This window comes from Choloepus didactylus, chromosome 26, assembly GCF_015220235.1.
Source record: "Choloepus didactylus isolate mChoDid1 chromosome 26, mChoDid1.pri, whole genome shotgun sequence".
In the NCBI taxonomy this organism is placed as follows: Eukaryota; Metazoa; Chordata; class Mammalia; order Pilosa; family Megalonychidae; genus Choloepus; species Choloepus didactylus.
The window spans coordinates 10413084-10420252 of NC_051332.1; the positions used below are offsets into that span (position 1 = coordinate 10413084).

The following is a 7169-nucleotide window of genomic DNA, read 5'->3' on the forward strand; positions in this document are numbered from 1 at the left end:
TGGGAGAAATGCCTGAGATCACAACATAAAATCTGTCAGTAAGTAAAAACTGCAGATCCAAGCCAGGATTCCCCTCCCCCCACAGCCCAAGCTGCAAATCCTCATGGTGCCGGAGAGCAGCTCTCTCACAGCAAGCAAATACAGTTCAACTGAGCTCCAACTTGGCTTTTAATTAGCAAGCATGATGCTCACTAGGAGCTATGAATCCCCAACAAGCAGACAGAGGCTTTGGGTGATGACTGACCTTGGAGAGCCAGAGGGTCACCTCAGACTAGCTCCTAAGGGGAATCTCTGTTTCTTTTTCAGCTCAGTGGAGAAAGTCTCAGCCATTTTCAGTTTCCAGTGCTGTGACCCAGACAAGGGTATAGCACAGGCAGAGAGAGACCATTGAAAGTCTAATGACCTCCCCCTAGGGGGTCTGTCTTCTCTAAGATGAAGGGGTGGGACCCAGCTCTACTACCCACCTTCCATTCCAAACTAGACCCCAGAACCTGGGGAAAAACAGCCATACCTCTATACCAGTCAAGAATTACAGGCTAACAGGTACCACCTTCTGGGCAGAAAAACACAGGGACCTGAGGCATTGCATGGTATACCAATTTTCTAAGACATACCTCAGGGAAACTGGATACTGAATATTTCTTCCTTCTGGGACATGAGCCCATTCTGGTCTGGGGATGTCTGATTTGGGTAACCAAGGAAACCATGCCTAGAGAACAGAAAACAACTTACAGTAAGAAAAATAATGTTATGGCCCAGTCAGGGGAACAAAACTGTACTTCAACTGTGATGCAGGCATTGAAGCAACTAATAATAAGTCAATTCAAAAAGTTTAGGGAAGACATGATGAGAGAGCTGGAACATATAATGAAAACACAGGATGTACATAAGGTAGAAATTGAAAGTTCAAAAAACAACTTAGCAGAGTCTATGGAAATGAAAGCCACAACACAAGAGATGAAAGACACAATGGAAACATACAACAGCAGATCTCAAGAGGCAGAAGAGAACACTCAGGAACTGAAGAACAAGGCAACTGAAAACCTACACACAAAAGAACAGATAGAGAAAAGACTGGAAAAATATGAGCAATGTCTCTGGGATCTCAAAGAGAAAATGAAAAGCAAGAGTTTATGTGTCATTGGTGTCCCAGATGGAAAAGAGAAGGAAAAATGGGCAGAAGAAATAATAGAGGAAATAATCAGTGAAAATTTCCCATCTCTTATGAAAAACATAAAATTATGGATCCAAGAAGCACAGCATACACCAAACAGAATAGATCTGAATAGGTCTACACCAACACACTTAAAAGTCAGATTATGAAACATCAAAGATAAAGAGAGAATCCTGAAAGCAGTAAGAAAAAAATGATCTATCACATACAAAGAAAGTTTGATAAGACTATGAGTGGATTTCTCAATAGAAACCATGGAGGCAAGAAGGAAGTGGGGTGATATATTTAAGATACTGAAAGAGAAAAAACCACCAACCAAGAATCCTGTCTCTGGCAAAACTATCCTTTTGATTTGAGGGAGAGCTTAAAATATTCTCTGACAAACAGACAATGACAGAGTTTGTGAACAAGATACCTGCTCTAGAGGAAACACTAAAGGAAGCACTGCAGACATAAAGGAAAAGACAGGAGTGAGAGATTTGGAAAACAATTTTGGGAGATAGTAGCACAGCAATGTAAGTATACTGAACAAAGATGACTGTAAGCATGGTTGAAAGAGGAAGGCTGGGACCATGTGGGACACCAGAACAAAAGACAAAGGATAAAGACTGGGACTGTGTAACTCAGGGAAGCCTAGGGTGCTCAATGATTGTAATAAAAGGTACAAATATTTTTTTACATGAGGTAGAACAAATGAATGTCAACATTTCAAGGTGTTAAAAATATGGTGGTATCGGGGGGGAAATACAATCAATGCAAACTAGAGGCTAGAATTAACAGAAACATTGTATTATGCTTCCTTTAATGTAACGAAGGCAATATAACAAAGCTAAATGCATTGTGGGTGGAGAATAGGGGAAGTGTATGGGACTCCTGGCATTGGTGATGTTGTCTGACTCTTTATTTTACTTTAGGTTAATGCTATCTTTCCTATTGTGACCTTCTAGCTATTAATTTTGTTTGTTTTTCTCTCTTTCTCTTTTCATTTTCTTTTGCCTCTCTGCTTTCTTTGACTCTTTCTCCATCTTTGTGGAGGAAATGCAGATGTCCTTATACAGAAAGTGGTGATGGTGCTAAATACATAAATATGTGACTATATGGGGAAAAAAAGTTTGGTTACTTAAGATGGAATGTATAGTGTGTGAACAAAACCATCTTAACAAAAATGGGTTGATGAAGAAACCTTCAGGGCATTATATTGAAAAAAATAAGACAGACACATAAAGGCAAATATTGCTGATTCTCACTGATATGAACTAATCATAATATGTAAACTCATAGACATGAACTATAAGTTACCAGGACATAAAAATGAGGCTAAAGAATGGGGAGTGGTTGCTTGTTATGAGCAGAATGTTTCACTAGGTTGAACTTAAATGTTTGAAAATGGACAGGAGCGATGGTAGCGAGTTATGAGAATAACAGTGCTGAAAGGTGTGTGAAGGTGGTGGAAAGTATAAGCCCAGAGTCACACATGTCACCAGAAGGAAAGTTGGAGGTTAAAATATGGGAATGTATAAAGCAGTGAATCTTGTGGTGGACAATGTCTGTGATTATACAAATATTATAAATCTCTGTCACAAACTAGAACAAATGTCATTATAACTACAAGTTAATAATAGAGAGACATATATGGAAAAATGTGTATACCTATTGCAAACTATGTACTATGGTTAGTAGTATTTTAACATTCTTTCATCAACAGTAACAAATGTACTATACCAAAACTATGAATCAATAATGGAAGGGGACATGGTTAGGGGTATGGGAGAATCTGAGTTTCCTTTTCTTTGTCTTATTTCTTTTCTGGAGTAGTGAAAATGTTCTATAAATTGAAAAAAATTAATTGTGTTGGTGGATGCACAGGTGTATGGTGGTGCCATGGGCAATTGATTGTACACTTTGGATCTTTGGATAGTTCTATGGCATCTGAACAGTCTCAATAAAAATTGATTAGCCTATAATTATTTTTCAATAAATATTAGCTTCTGTATTCAGAATTGGGTTAGTGACATTTACATGTCTTGAAAATCACCCAACACTGGGAACTTTGGTTCTTTGGCTGTATAGTTGTCTGTTAAGTCATTTAAAGAACTCAGATGCATAATTTTACTTTGGATTTTGGTGAGAATTACTTTATTTGAGATTCTATGGCACTATCTCTTCAAGGAAAATCAATGAGTTTGGTGAGAGAAAAATATTTATTTGTTCTTTGGGAATTAATTTATGTCTCATCTGCTACTTGACTCCTTCTAAGATAAAATAATGTTATCTGTATTCTATTTTATAAAAACTCAACAATGTACAATAGGTATACTCATGGACATAATTTTGAAAGTTTAAAATCCAAAACAATTATTTTTTATAAAACTGGCTTACTTTGTTGCCCTTTAAACTTGGGATGTCTTTGGGATTTGATTCTTTCTGCTCAAATCATATGTTCCTTAGCTTTTGTTATCCATAATTACAATATTTTAAACAAGATATTCAGACTAAGGAATTTTGTGGTAGTCTCCTTATTATGAAAGACATGAAAAATCAATCTCATTCACAGTATGGGGTAAGCTTATTCATTCATTCAGTACATTTATTTCCATCTCTACTCTAATCAACTGCTCTTCTATTTACTCAAGTTAGGCCAATGAATCAGATAACACAGTCTCATCTCATGGAGCCTGCAGCTTACGTAGAAATGAACAAAAATTCCCTCCACATGCTTAATTGGAATATTTTCTATGAAAAAGAGTATGAAAAATAATGGGTTTTAGTTTCATGAAAACACAGAGAACTGGATAATTGAAAATTTTTATGAATTTTATAAACATACTCTGCTACATTCACACAGAGAAATTTATTTAATTTCTAACTGGTGATAGAAATTTTCTATAACTATAATAGAACTATAGTAGAACTCATATGACAAAAGAGGAGAGGAAACTGACATTTATTTTGCATGCTTCATCCCCATCTAATAGTTTAATTTCCATGGATGGAAGTCATGCCTGCAAAGGAATTCCAACTCGTAGTTCACATAGTTCTAAGCTCAATTGCTTAAATATCTTATGGTTGTTATGTTTTTCATATTTTATACACAATGTTATATAATGTAGTGGTGGATATTACAGAAAAAAGTAATTTAATAATCAGAGATAAAAAAGGTGCACATCCCTGTTTATAAGAAGCCTATTTTGTATCAGAAACTTAGCATGCATTTGGTAGATTTCTCTTGCATTATAGTATATAAATTGAATCAAATAGACAGTGTAAATTAGCCCAGTGAAACTGATTTCAGACTCTGATCTCCAGAACTTTATAATACATGTTTTAAGGACACTAAATATGTAGTATCTTGTTATAGCAGCAATGGAAAACTAATACAGATAATGTGTGAAAAGAGTCTGAGTGAATTGAATTTACATAAATAATCAACTCTATTTGCCTTTGTCCACCCTATATGGAACCCAGATAATTTTTCAAATGCAAAACTAACTCAATGTGTAGGCATCAGCTGTTTTTCAAGTCTGATTTTTGCTCTGATTTTGAGATTTTTAAAAATTAAAATACTAGGAGCATGAACTGAAGGTATGACTGAAAATAGGTCATAAATGCCTTCTGAATTAGAGTTGAAGAGTATAGTAATACATTTACAGATACAGACTACTTGTGAGTGAATGCTTGTTTATTTCTAATTCCTTTCATTTGCAGCAGAAACTTTTTTTGTTTGCTCAGCATATGAAATATAGTAGATGAAGGTATCAAATTCAGAATCAGAAACAAAATGTCTTGAACACCACACAAAATTCCAAAAGTTTTAGTTTAATTGAATTTAAAGACCTTAGCATTATATAGCATTTGGTTTGCAAATTTTCTTCTCTCTCTCTCTCCACTTACAAAATGGCAAATATTACACTTGTCCAGAGTTTGTTCTGCTTGAACTCAGAATGGGTCCAAGGATGCAGATAATGCTATTACTCATCTTTTTGATCCTGTACATCATAGCTTAGGTTGGGCACTTTGACATGATCATAATTGCTGGGTCTGGCACCCAACCCCATACTCCCATGTATGTCTTCCTCCAAAGCCTTTCCTTGTTGGATATCTGATATTCTTCCACAATTGCGCCCATGGCTCTGATGAACTGCTTTTAAAAAGACTGCAGTTTCCTTTGGTGGGTGTGCTACTCAGTTCTCATTCCCCTCTACTTTTGGTACCATGGAGGCTTGATTTCTGGTTGCCATGGCCTGTGGCCACTACATTGCCATGTGTAAAACTCTTCTATGTATCATGATCATGTCTCATAATATCTGTGTACTCTTAGATTTGGGGTCCTACTTGTGGGATGTAGTGAATGCCATCTCTCAAACAATGATGACCTTTAGGTTGTTGTACTGTAGTTTAAATGAGATTAATGATTTTTTCTGTGATTTCCCCCCACTCTTGATCCTCTTGTGTTCAGATACTTTTATAAACCAATTGGTTCTCCGGGGTTTATGTGGCTCCATTATTGTCAGCAAATTCTTGATTGTGTTGGTCCCATATATCTACATCATCTCAAAAATCTTGAAGATTCATATGGTGCAGGATGCAAGAAAGCTTTCTCCACCTGTGTCTCCCACTTTCCTGGGCTGTGCTTGTTCTTTGGTACAGTTTTCTTCAGGTATGCACAGCCCAGAACCTTCTCCTCCATGGAGCAAAGTAAAGTAGTGTCTATATTTTACACTATTGTCATCCCCATGATATACAGCCTGAGAAACAAAGATGTAAAGCAGGTTCTGAGGAGGAGAAGCTGAGGTTTTTCTGATTTTTTGGCCTTGGATCACATTAATCATGCTGGACTTTGCCTTGAATCCCTGCTTCTTATGTGGATTCCATTTTAGGAATATGACATTTTGGGGCTTTTTCATTAATTGTCTAAGTATGTGATATAGAAGATAGGACATATTTCAATTATCCTTTTCTGTCCAAAAACAAATATAAACTGTATAATTTGTGCTGAATAAAACATGAACTGGAACAATGAGTGATTATGTGAATAAATATTCATGATTATGTTACTTCATATTATAGATCATCTTAAACTACATGAGAACACAACTATATAAAAATAATCCTGTGGCACTATTTAAAAATATCAATAGAAATTTGAATACATGTCTCCAAAAACAGACATGCACTCTTTCCAAAGGGAAAGAAACCACAGCATGCTTCAATATTTTACCTAAAATTTTTAAAATTATCTAAATTAGTAATTGATATTTTCCATAATAGAAAGAGATAATGCATTATCCTCACTTTATTTCTAAATTCTCTTTTTAAGCAGCTTTATTAATCCATAATTGAAATGCAATAAATACATGCATTTAAAGTGGAAAACTTATGTTTGACATACGCATACACTGGTGAAACCATCACCATAATCAAGTTGATAAACTTTCCCATCACGCCAAATACAAGAATTCTTGGACCCTGTTATAATGTTTCATTCATGTCCCTCCCAAGCCCTTACTCCTCAGACATCAAATGGTCTCCTTTTATTGTTATAAATTAGGTTGCTTTTCCTAGAGCTTAATGTAAACCCAGTTATGCAGCATGTGCTTTTCTCCTTGGCTTTCTTGGTTTCTTTTGTTCAGCATAATTCTGAGATTCATCTAATTGGTAGTATGTATCAATAATTGATTCCTTTTAATGGCTGAATAATATTGCATTGTTTAGATATTCATTTAATATTGCACCTCTTGATAGACATGTGTGTGATTTCCAGTTTGGGTCTATTACAAATAAAGTTTTCATGAATATATAGAAGTATTTATAAGTAATTAAGCTTTAATTTCTCTTAGGTAAATACCATGGAATGAAATTGTTAGATCATATAGTAAGTGAAAATTTAAAATTTTTGGAAAGATTTATACTAATTTCCAAAGAGTTTTACTGTTTTACATTCTTACCAAGCTCATGAGAGTTCTAGATTATTCACACCCTCACTAACATTTGGTAT

The 7169-nt window shown here is 35.3% G+C and overlaps 1 pseudogene; it reads left to right on the plus strand.

Annotated features, from left to right (window-relative positions):
* The first annotated feature begins 2573 nt into the window (after nt 1-2573).
* Nucleotides 2574-5964, plus strand: LOC119520754 (annotated as a pseudogene).
* Nucleotides 5965-7169: the final 1205 nt, after the last annotated feature.